This window comes from Phalacrocorax aristotelis, chromosome 5, assembly GCF_949628215.1.
Source record: "Phalacrocorax aristotelis chromosome 5, bGulAri2.1, whole genome shotgun sequence".
Lineage (NCBI taxonomy): Eukaryota > Metazoa > Chordata > Aves > Suliformes > Phalacrocoracidae > Phalacrocorax > Phalacrocorax aristotelis.
The window spans coordinates 68,985,135-68,997,983 of NC_134280.1; positions in this window are offsets into that span (position 1 = coordinate 68,985,135).

Consider the following 12,849-nt stretch of genomic DNA (forward strand, 5'->3'; position numbering starts at 1 on the left):
CACATAAAATTAAGTGCATGATCACTTACTCCCACAGGAAGAATTACTCTCTTATTAGACAAGAAGGAGGAAATTCAGCAACCGAAAGCTCTATCAGTCTATATATCTTTCCCCGGAGTTATCCTGTTCCATTCAGAGTAGCTGTTCTACAAACTGAAACACCAGAAAGTCAGGAAATAGTTAAAGTATTTCAAACTCAGCCATGTGAAGGACTGAAAACAGAGGTAAGTTATGCCCAGATCTTTATATTACGTGAATGACGTCCTGACCTACCAGTCCCTCTCTTTCTCTGTCTCCTGCTATGTACAAAGACAGTCTTACTTTGTTTTAGAATTGCAGTGAACAGGATTTGTCTACATTTTCCCTGCAAGGACAAATGTTTAGGTCTAGACTCATCAAATGGAACTTTAAGTGTCTAACTTCAGTTAACTGCCTATGTTAAGAGGCCAGTTAGACTCTCCCTGGCCAGTGCAAAGAGACATAAACTTTGTGTGGATGATTCAATTTATGTGACCGTAACTTACCCCGTACAGATTACTACACTGTCTCAAAATTTGGATCCTTTTAGTCTCTTGGCCGGGATCCCGTCACGACTCTTTCACCTCGCTACCATCAAATGCAAAGATCAAACAAGAACTGCTTTATTCCTGGTAATCTCCACATCAAGAGAATCCCTGTTTCCTGCTAATTGATATAATCTATGCAAACCAGCACAAATAAGAGTTTTGGCTGAGTATTTGAAAATTTACATGTAACACTGTCCTCTGCACACAAAAGGGTCAGAGAGAGGCTGAAATCCCATTGAAAGTCTGGGCTCTTCCAGATAATCCTGTGTCACAGCATTGCTAGACTGGCCTCTCACCATCCAGTTCACCAGCTGCTTACATGTTAGGTGCACCTGCAATATTCCTGGCTGATTTCCACTTCACATTGCCAATATGTGAGGGAGAGAGGGATTAATATTCCATACTTAATGTCTTAGTCCTTGATTTTAGAAATAAGTCATGACCATAATTACTTCCTTTCCCAATCACCAGAGGGTGACATTCTGATGAAGATAGTATTTGGAACAGGACAGAGAAACGGCCTAGCAACTCCAAATATGTTTTAGCAAAAGCAACAAAAGGCGTTGGAATTATGAAAGGAAAGGAACAAAACTAATCTCAGATTATGTGGTATAGAAGGTGAAACACGGATCTCACTGGTGCTGGAAAATCAGCAGAGAGGCTTCCTAATTGTAGTGGTTGTGTTGCCATCACACCAGTGGCGAGGATGGAGAAGTGCAGAAAACCCTGGAACCACTCATGTTCTTAAAGCAAATCTCGAGAGAAACTTGTGAGAGTGTCCACAGTAACTGCACATATTCTCCTGGAAAGGAAGAGAAAGAGAGAGGCATTCTTTACGTATATGCCACTGCACCCCCCCTGCTTCCTATCCAGGACGAATGTCAAGGGATGAAGCAGCACAATGTTTGTAAGCCAGCAATGATTTCTTGCACATGAAGCTTATAGACTGTGTCCACACTTGAGAGACTCACAGATATCATTTATAGAAAGCTTCGCCCATGCTAATATTTGGAGAAAACTTGTTATTGCAACTTGCCTCGTAAGATAAAGATCCACCCAGCCTTCCCATCTGAGGTATGTCAACAGGTACAGACAAGTCCCATCAAATACTAGGTGAAAACACATTACACAACCCTATAAATTATCTTCTTGAGAAGTCACGTCTGTAACAATATGGGCATAACTTGCGCTTCTTTCACTAGGTCTCGTGAAAAGTACTTCCTCTCTTTAAGCTCTACATCAGTGAGAGCAAACGTAGTATTTCTTTGTACCTACCAGGCTCCTACAAAGAACAGCCAAAAATCATATTGTTCTACAGAATTTAAATACATGTATATAAATTACAGCCGTATTGGTTCCTGACTCTTCATTTGGAGAAAAGTACTGGATATATCACCTGAAAATTTGTGAGGTTCTTTTAGCTTCCATTCATATGATCAACACAGCATTTCTCCAGTCTACCAGGGAGCCCTCCCTCTTTAGTTTTGAATTAATCTTTTGCACAATCATCTAGAAGAGATTTCCCCAGTCTTGTACAAGACCACTAATTTTTTTCTTTCACTACTGATAATTCCTTGACTGATATAAGTTTGATTTTTTTTCTTTTTCAGAGGTGCACCACAGCATTGGCTTGTAGACATCGTTGTTTTCCCATGGCTTTCCCCCACCTTCTTCCTTGTAGGTGATTATCAGACGGTAGCACTGTCCCTCTCAGGACATCGTTAATGAAAACAGCACTTAGGATCTTACTCCAGGATTTGGAAATTTATTGTGTTCTCTCTCAGCCTTTGAATTCCCATGTGATCCTAGCCAGATCACGTTAGGGTCACAGAACATCTCAAGTTGGAAGGAACCGGTAAGGATCATCGAGTCCAGCTCTTCTCTGTTGACAGAGAAAAACCCAGTGCCCATGTACACATACCCTAGACACTCTACATGAACAAGAATGAGTTATCTTGTGTAAGGCTGAGTTCATATCGCTCTAGACTTAATTCTTTCAGGTAATTCAGGCATTGGAAGCAGTAGAGCCACGTGACATTTTCCTGGGCTAATATAGCCAATATGGCAGCACTGCAAAGACATTTTTAAAAAAAGGCATATTAAAGTTTACTTACACTAAAGGGTGCTCAGCCAGTGTACACAGGATACTGAAAGTGCAGACTGTATAAAAGAGTACTTTTAATCTGAGCTTCCTTTGCTGTTTGTGACTGACTAATACAGAAACAGAATGACCTGAAGATGAAGGATGGGAAAATGTGGCTACAAAATCATAACAAAAATAGAGGGAGTCTTAAACATCGCAGCAGGTAAACGTAAAGATTTGTCACTTGTCTTTATTTCACTATATTGCAAGTGGATTATTTCCTGTAAGAAACTAACTTCTTTTTATCATCTACAGGTTTAAGGATTACGCTGTATGGTGGCACAGATAAAGAGAGTGCTTCATGGCATCTCTCTGTCTCAGGAAAGGATGATGTGAGCATCAGAATAGTTCAGATACAGTGAACGAGTTCATTCACTTAGCTGTAGCTGTCTAGAAATGCATAATCTAAATGATTTATTTATTCTTCCTCTATAATCATTTGAGAAAAATGGACAGCATAAATTACATCTAGAGGTGGCTGTCTCACTTCATTGACAAGAGAACCTAGACTCTAGCTTAGACTGAATGCTTAACCTGATAAAGCTAGGCAAGATGAATCCTATTTAATGAGTCCTTCAGCGTCAGGGTTGATAATGTTTGTTTTCTGAACAGTCATTGTTGGAGGCAGTACAAGTTTAAGATTTCAAGAAAATGGAAGCACTTGAGATCTACTCAGATTTTCTTTGTATTCCTTCCATTTGCTATGGACAGTGACCAACTTACCTCTTCATCTTCTCTTTCATAAGTGAAATAACAGAGTTCTTTAAGGAATTGTACTTTCACCACCTTTTCCTTTTTTTTTTTTAATGATGGAAACAAATTTCAGAAAAAATCTGAAGAAGTAATGGAACTAGGAAATCAAACAATTAAAATCACCTTTTGCAGAATTACTCTCTTACAATTATCTCTTACAATTACCGATGCGCATTCACTATCCCTCACCTTCATTAATGAGTCTACATGCTTTTTCTTTATCCTCCCCAAGGGAGGCAGAGTATTAAAATCACGGTCAAGTTATTCAAGCAATCTCAACCGAGAATTGGCACGTTGCTTAGAATTGTCTTACAAAACCCTGGACACCCACTCACTCTGTGAGAACAATTCAGTCACTTTTATTTGAGGGAAACGAGGGGGAGCAAAGCAGGGCAATACAATTCATCTGTCAGTTAGGAACCTTTATCAGGATTAAAAGGGAGGACCTGAATTTTGTAGCTGGACCAGTTCCTTGCACAACCTGTGCCTAGTGCCTACTAGGTTACTTAATTGCCTTGTTTCACCTGAAGGGACTGGATCCACATTCCATCACAACACATCCTTTCTTTCAGGATCGTCTTTCTTCTGCTTCCCCACTAAGGGGAAAGAAGCAGGAACGAGAAGTTAATGCTAGCTCTTATGTTAGCCAAACCACACAAACCATTCTTCTTGCCAAACAGAATTTATCAGGTTAACAGAGACTTTGGCATGCAGTTGCATTGGGAAATGTAAATTTGTATAGATAGCATAGGAATAGGATGCACACTAATTTACTTCGTGTCCCCAGGCCCAGAAGTGCAGCTAGCTCTGGAAATTACATGGATTTATGAACTGCAACTTCAGGGTTGTAAAACAAGGCTCAAGTCAAACAATCCATGCCATGTAAATCACAGACAAGTCACCCTCGTCTGCGCCTTGGAGTATGTGTAACAATAATCAGTATTTACTGAAAGCTTTTTACACATTGATAAAGAATCATAAAACTAATTATATAATTATAGTTCCTTTATAGCAGAAGTGTAGTGGTCCAACATGCAAAGAACAGGTAGTATAAGTCAATTAACCAGTATGAGTGTGTTAAGTAGTTGAGTGTAGATAAGTGAATTTAGATAAGAGGGTTATTATATTAGAAACATCTTCTTCCCTGTGCGGGTGCCAGAGCAGGGGCACAGGCTGCCCAGGGAGGCTGTGGGGTCCCTTCCCTGGAGACATTCACCCCCCGCCTGGACGCGGCCCAGTGCCCCTGCTCTGGGTGTGCCTGCTCACGCAGGGGGTGGGACGGGGTGAGCTCCAGAGGGCCCTTCCAACCCCCACCGTTCCATGATTCTGTGATATAAGGGCAGGAAATGGTCATATGTTGTTGCTCATCCTCAGGGGCAAAATAAGCAGTTGCACATTGTTCCGTTAAGCTTGAAGTTTTCTCTGTCCCTCTTACCTATAATCAAAGTTCCTTATTTTTCAAATGGAACTTTTGCCTTCCCCAAAACCAATTTTTAAAGAATCTATAAGGTTAAAATTAATAATTCTATCTATAAACATAATTGAAGGTAGCAAAACCACTTTCAGCCCCTTTGTTTCTGTTTGCTTATTTCAGACTAATATAGGAGGCTCTGTGCGTACTCCTCGTACTGTCCTCAGCCAGTCCCAGCCACTTCCTCCCTCCTTTCAGTCCTGTCCCCTTTTCCTTCCCCCTCTCTAAGCCCAGTTATCTGCGATGCTTTTTGTGAGGCCTGAAGAGCCCAAGGATGGGGTAGACCAAGGGTACCGACCAGACAGAGGGGAATGAATAGTCTTGGGATTACTACCTAAGGAGGACTGCATGGTCCCTAAAGTTTGCAGAAAGGTTCTAATCCACCACACATAGTCCAGGAGGGCCAGATAATCCCTGGAGTTCAGAGAAACCAGGTTTGGACCAGGTGACAAGAGGACTTAGACCTTGAGCACAAACAGGGTATTATGTTCTGAGAGGTCCAGGACAGGTACCATGTGCCAGGGAAACCCATAGCTCTATCCATATCACCGCACCATAGGACACTTCCACAGCCCGCGTTTGGAGGCATGCTGCAGGGATTATCCAGGCATCCACCAATTTCCTTCTGTAGCCTTGTTTTCATGAAGGGCACCCTGCCTGTGCAGACCCAAATGCCAGCAGAACGCAGAAAACCCCTGATCAGGATGGCTGCCCCCTCTATGGATGCCTGTAGGACATGGGACCTTAGGACACAGGTTGAAATGCAAAGACAGAGTCTATAAGAACCTGAAACCTGACAATGACCCAGTCGTCAGTGTGTTGTTCAAAAGTTTAAAAGTCTTCTCTTCCAAATTCAAGCTCTCTGGATGTGAAGAAAATCGTGAAATGAAGCAAGCGTGTAAGTACTGCAGTCCTCAGCAGCGTGAAACATTGAGGCATTTTCCCTCAGCGCTAAACGTTCGGGAACTTGTCTGAACCATCACAGTTACAAAAATGTCTACTGCAAAAGTAACTGAGCACGTAGGACAGTGTATACAGTAAATAGAATCTAGTCTTAGAAACAGCAATGTACAAGTTAGAGCTGCTATTGGACTGTTATAAGCAGTTTCATACCTACTATGGTAAAATTTTTATTTCATGGGTGTGCTGCCAGGGCCCTTATGGCATCAGGGGAGGGTTAGGTTGGGTATGAGGGAACATGTCTTCCCTGCCAGAGCGGTCAGGCCCTGCCCAGAGAGGTGGGGGAGTCACCGTCCCTGGGGGGGTTCAAACACCGTGTAGACGTGGCACTTGGGGCCATGGTTTAGGAGGCCTGGGGGTGTTGGGTTGGTGGTTGGACTTGATGGTCTTAGAAGTCTTTTCCAACCTTAATATTCTATGATTCTATGATAAAGTTTAAATGCAAGCTATTCTACCGCAGTTTACGCTTAGCTCTCTACCTACAATATTAGGAACATGGGATGGAAAGTTTGACAGGTCTCAAACAGTCATTAGAAAAAAGATTCATAAATTCTGACAAAAACTATTGTATTTTCTTGCACAATCCCTGCATAACTCCCATGGATCAACTGCGCAGGACTTTAATTTTCTTTTCTGATGTCATCAGATCAGTTAGCTCGAGAATCTAATTATTTGATGTAGATACTCAGTTGCTCAAAGTCTAAGAACCTGCTCTCACTTATGATTATTTATGATTACCAGATTATTTCATGCTTGCTTGTTTTTGTTAGAAGGTTATTTGATGCTCTTCATTTAAAGCTGACCTGTATTGTTGAAAGAGAAATTGGCAAAAGTACAGGAATTTAACTATTCCCAGTTTGTTTTACTTCAGCTTTTACAAATTGTGGGTCAGCAAAGGGTAACAAAGAGAAACTGTTCACAGGACTTTTTTCAGAGTACACATAATTTAAAATTATCTGAGCAAAACTGAAGCTAAAAAGGATTTGGTAAAAAAAACACAAAAAGCATCCTTAAAAGATAAAAAATGTTACAACTAAGGCAGATAAAGCAGCTACTGAGGTAAGAAAAAGTATTGCCCAGACTCAAAAAAGGAGCTGGAAAAATTATAATGCCTGAAAAGAACAAAGAACAGGTAGACAATGTGGACTTAAGGAGGTGAATTTTAATGCACCTCTGAAGTACCCCATCTCCCAGTTCCTGAGGTTCCCCGGACAGCGGCCATACGGAGAGAAGGGACGCTGTGCAATTCCTTGTAAATACCTGGGGAGAAACAACATATACGTAAAAGAACCCAGTTTGTCCTCATCCTTGTCTGCATCCCTTTTCCGTTGCCAGCAAAGACTCATGGACTAACCGATGTTATGACCTGCATAACTTGCATCAGAGCCTATAGCGAGTCCTTCACTGAATTTCAGGCACAGGCCCGCAGCCCATTTCTTTTCAGGTCTACATCCTTGAACTGATGGATCAAGAGCTCTCTCCTAGCTGAGACTAGCTCACTGAGGCACAGCCCCTAGATCTTTATTTGGATTTGTGGATCACTGGTACAGAGGGTAACTAGACGGAATACTTTTTTCTTCTGTCTATAGACACCAGGTTCTAGTATGATATTTTCTTTAGGTGGACCATGAGCCACCCGGAGGATTAATCCTGGGAGGAAATCGATTGCATTTTAAAACCACATATCCTAAGTGTTTTGTGCCAGCCCAGCGTGACAGATATTAGTGGACATCGGGCAAGTATAGCATTTTACTTCTCTTAATTACTCCTAATCCTTGATTAGACAAACAGAGTCCTTGGACTCTGCCTGTGGAATACTTCTGAAACTCCAAGTGGAGTACTAATCGTTTAATCCTAGCCCTGAGCAGCTGCTAGTTGCTTATATACTGATTGCTCACAGATTATAAACCTAAGGAGGTGGCAGTGCCGGACACACAAGCCACTCCACAATATACTGGCCGGCGCAATGCTGCAAGTGCTGTCTTTTGGACATGAAACATAAAGCTTGACAGCAGCTGAGATTATGCCTGGGAGATCTGGGTCTTGAAATATGTCCTTCTGTATGGCAGGATCTCCCAGTGTCCTGGGACAAAAGGCTATGGGCAACGTAATTAAATTAATTTGAAACTAAAGGGATTGTATCAGAAACCTAATGCAAATTCATTTCCTTTTGAAGGGGGCATACTGGGCTTTGTGAGCTGCAGATCGAGGCAAAGGAATGAGCTTCATTAGCCTAGGCTGTTGGAGTCAATCCCAACCACCTCTAGCGTGTCACAGGGTATCAGATGAAGCAAGCTGAAGACTAACCCTAGGCCATGATACCACATCCCTTCTCTCCATAAACTGCCCCTAGACATAACCTATTTAGGAGAGAGCTGAAAAACTTCTGCTATTTCTAATGCCTTTGTATTTAGCCCAAGACACTGACCTATGTTGTCTTCTTTTGGGATGCATTGTCAGTGGTGGTATCTGCACTTGCTATTCTATCGCGAGCCTCGCAGTTCTGGGTATTTTTCTTGACAGTTCTGGTCACAGCAGTTACAAAAGTTTTTTTAAAAAATATCCTGTATTCATGGAGTAGAGAGAAGAAGGGGGAAATGTGCCTTATGCTTCCTCAGAAACACTTACCACTTTGACTTCTGTGCGTAAGAGTAACTCCAAAACTGGTGGGTGGTGGGAGAAGGTTTTCTTGGGACAGGCAGGGGCAGGAGAGGGGAAAATAACGTATTTCCTTTTAAGTTGTTAAAATGTTCTTTTAATTTTTAAAATATTGTTGGTATTTGCGGGGTTTTGATAGGAACATCCCTGCGTTTCCACAACATTCATGAGCCAGCTTGAAACAGGTTAAGAAATTACAATTTTACCACCTCAGCCCTGAAAGCAAACACCCACTGCAGTCACTGTGATGGTGCCAATAGTTTTCCAGTGTGGACCAGGTTTTGATGCCCTGTGAGCATCACACCTTAAGGAATCTATGGACCCAAACATGACCCAGCCCCTTGTCATCTCACCCTTTACTTCCTATTCTCCTCTCCTCAACCAGGACCTTGATGTAAGTACCCATACGCAGAATTTCTATACAGAGCTTCTAAAACATTCACCTCTTTTTTTCCGAGGCAGGTGCAGAGCTTACACGTAGCAATTAGTTGTGGAAAGTGGATAGAAAATGATCATGAACCCTCAAGAATTCACACTTATGACCTGAGCTACTTCTGTATTTGCTGCACTAACTCATTATCCAGATGGAGCCTTCAGGTAGGCTGCATTGCAGGTACTAAAGTAATGCAATCTTGCAGGGGACATCAAAACAGGGCAAGTGGGGAGTGTCCTGAGCAAGCCACAGGTCAAAAGGATGAGATCTTACTGCCTTGGTTGGACATGAGAGAAAAGGACTGGTTTCTTTGCTCTTTTCTCTCCTGTTTCATTTGAAAAATAAATCACAGCTAGTACGTCACAAATATCCCCTTGAGATTTTTTAGCTTGGTTTTCCAAGAAAATTAGATTTAACAGGTGTCTACCTGTTTCTCAGATCACTTTTCCTCTCAGCCAAGAACTTTTGAACTTACTGGGACCTCTACACCATTACAAATTTGATTAAAATAAGCCAAGACTAAGTTCCTACAAGTTTGTATAAACTGACAGCTGGTTCCAAAAGTTCGTTCAGGTGTCTCCACTGAGGGCCCAGCTATTATGAGACAGAGAAACTAAAAACCATTGGAAAAAATATAAAGAAAAAACCTTTCCACTGGAACTTGCCGTTAAGGAAAATAAAGCTACGAGAAGCTAGGCGCTGTTACTTAGACTCAAACTCCATACTCCAAACACTGTGATCTCTCTTGAGACTTCTGTTAACTTGCTTCGCATGTTGGGCTGGAGTAATATCCTTGCTTGTAGATTTATTTGAATTAGAAAAGGCACAGAATAACTAAATATTGACCTTGGCTAGGCTAAGCCTTTGTCAGTGTCTCGCTGACTACTGCAGTTTTAGGTCAAGAATTTACTGTCAGACCAAATCCCTTTCCACTTTTTCCAAGATGTATTGAAAGAAGAGGCTACTTGTATAAGAGGCCATGTAGCTGTTCCTATACTCCATTTCTTGGAGAAGAGTTTTTGGAGGAGTCTTGTGCAGGAGGCGACTCAAGGACTCTGACCTGTCATCTAGACCCTGTGTCTTCCCCCCTCAGAAAATGAGCTGGTAGCAAAGGACACCTTCCGTGTTTACAAAAATAGTTTCCTCAAAGATGACATGTGTCCTCCTGCACACTAGCAAACTCCTTACAGTATCCAAAGCTATGCAAAAAAAAAAAAAAGAAGGTGCTAGAGAAACATGCCTGTTGCTTGCACCTTTCTCCACACCACGTTGAAAAGCAACATTAATTGCATGTGAGGTGAGAATGCTGAACCGCCTTGTTCAGGCTTGCAGGCAAGGAAGGTGTGTAGGCAAGTGTCTGCCAAGTTCTCTAGTTTATAAGCAAGCCCTCACGGTTTGTTGGAAAAACATGTGAGTCAAATTCATTCAAAGAACAAGATGCAGAGCAGTCAGGACACGGAAAAAACTGCAGCAAGGCACTATTATGAACGTCACGCCGTGAATTTCCACATGGACCACTGTGCTTGTAGAGGTGCTGGAATGGCTGCTCTAAGTACACAGGTTTTGGCTTAAAGTTGTGAATTTTAAGTCCCATGTAGTCCTGGCTTCCAAATACGCTGCTATTACCAATTAACCCACAAACGATGTTAGTTTTTTCATCTCATCTTTTCTCACTTTCATGAGCTGCTTTCAAACTGGTATTTACCAGTGGTCACAGCTAGCGCCACACCCAGCATGTGGCCTACCCACTCCCCACTGCGGGGTTTGTAACTTGTCCATTGTCCTGGGGAAAGAGAGCTGTCAGTGTTTTTTGTCAAAGCCTTTTAGCAAAATTCTGAAAGAATGATATTTTTTTTTATGGCTTTCAGTCAGTTGTGCTTTCTAAAAACAAATAACATAGAATTTGGCTTTCTGTAGCCTGCATTTTCTTAGGCTGGGAATCAGAGGCTGTCAAAGATTTTTCTGTTGTCTATTTAGATGAGTTTATTACAGCTATTGGCTGCAAAGTTCCTTACTTCCTAAGAAGAGTGATAGCAATGTGTAATACAGCAACAATTTTTAAAAGTCTGTAGCCTGGTGTGGCTTTTACTTTTGGTTGTGCATGGTTTTGTTTATTGCTGAAAGGATACCAGAGATCAAAGGTACCTGGTAAGCAAGCTGAAGCTTTGCTCGTAAGTCCATCAGTCTCAAAGAATGTTGTTCTGGTCCTCCGTGGGCATAAGATTTTTCATATAACCGCCAGAGGATGAGGTTCTCTTTCACCCATGGGAGGGGGTTCCCTGAGAAGAAAAGCCCATAACTCTTTCCAGAGCCTTTCCCTGTAATTCCTTATATTTCCCTGAAAATCCTTATATTTCAGCTATATTTTTGATGTTTGTTGGCTTCCTGCTCTCGAACAATACCATACACTCTTGCTGAAGAATATTTGGGTTCTTTTACACACGGGCCTGTGCCTGGATTGACCAGCTCCAGCTGCATACCTGTGTGCTATAAATTAATCGTTACGATCTCACCGCCTTTTTGTTTTCAAATGCACCTAATACAAATGATAATAGTAGTAATCCAGGAGAAAGACATTAAGGTTTTTTGTATTGCCATTACACTTCTTTGGATAACATTTCTGTGTTATGCCCGCAGGACTTCAGTGTGGGAGCACTGCGTTGTAGGATCAGCTATTATCAGGCAAAACTGCATTCTGTCTTTGTCCTGGCTGAACAATGCTGGCTGGCATTAAGAGTCTCCAAAACCACAGCTGAAGTCCTGAAAGGCCAGGGATGCTCTAAGGCATCTGTCTTGAACACAGCTATTCCAGTCTCAGCAGCAAACAGGGAGGAAATCTTATGAAGAAAAGGAAAAAGGTGTCCATTTCTAGGTGTAACAGCGAGACTGTACCACAAGGAGGCAAACTTGGACTATTTTTTCTAATCCTTTCCTATTTTTCTCCTTGAGAGAGGCTGTACCTCTAAATGGATTGCCTATAGAAATCCTTTTTGCCTATAGAAATCATCCCAGGATCTTCCACCTCTTCTAGCGCTTCAACAAGAGGTCGCAGCACCAAGCCTGTCAGAGTTCAAGGAGAGTTTGGATGATGCTCTTACCTGTATGGTTTAGTTTTAAGTAGTCTTGCAAGAAGCAGGGAGTTGGACTCAATGATCCTTGTGGGTCCCCTCCAACTCAAGATATTCTGTGATTTTATGTGAAATGAGCAGGATGCAAGTCAGATCAGAAGTCTGCAAATGCTCTGGGAAGCTTCTTTGGCTAGTCACAGAAGGACCTGGATGGCATTCAAGGTGTAAGCCATAGCTGCAGACCAAGAGTAGTCCATCAGGGTGCAGCCAAGGCGGGTGGCTCCCCACAAGATGGAGAGCGGGAGGGCCACAGGCAGCAGGGCCATGTCAGCTGGGGCCTGTCTCACTGTAGCTGAGACGTCAGCAGGGCAGGCCTGGGGTGGCAGCCAGGTTCAACCAAGTCCTAAAAGCTAGGAAAAAGCTTGTGGTGATGAAGCAGGTCAATGGGTCAGGGTCAATAGGGTCCATGGACAGGTCTAGCTGAGCTCAGGGAGGGACTGAAGACCCAGAGCTGAGCTTATAAGGGGACCCTGGTCAAGATGTGTGTCTCAGGTGAGGCTGGTCAGGGCCATTAAGACCTGTTAGTGTACTCAAGGCTCTGACATAGTCCACCTTTTCTTAGAAAAAGAATAGAGAAAGAGATGCTGTCTATGATTATGAGGTTATAGAAGTAGATTATGAGGTAGATGCCCCTTCCCTGGAAACATTCAAGGTCAGGTTGGATGGGGCTTTGAGCAATCTGATCTAGTTGAAGACAGTCCTGCTCGTTGCAGAAAGGGTGGACTAGATGACCTTTA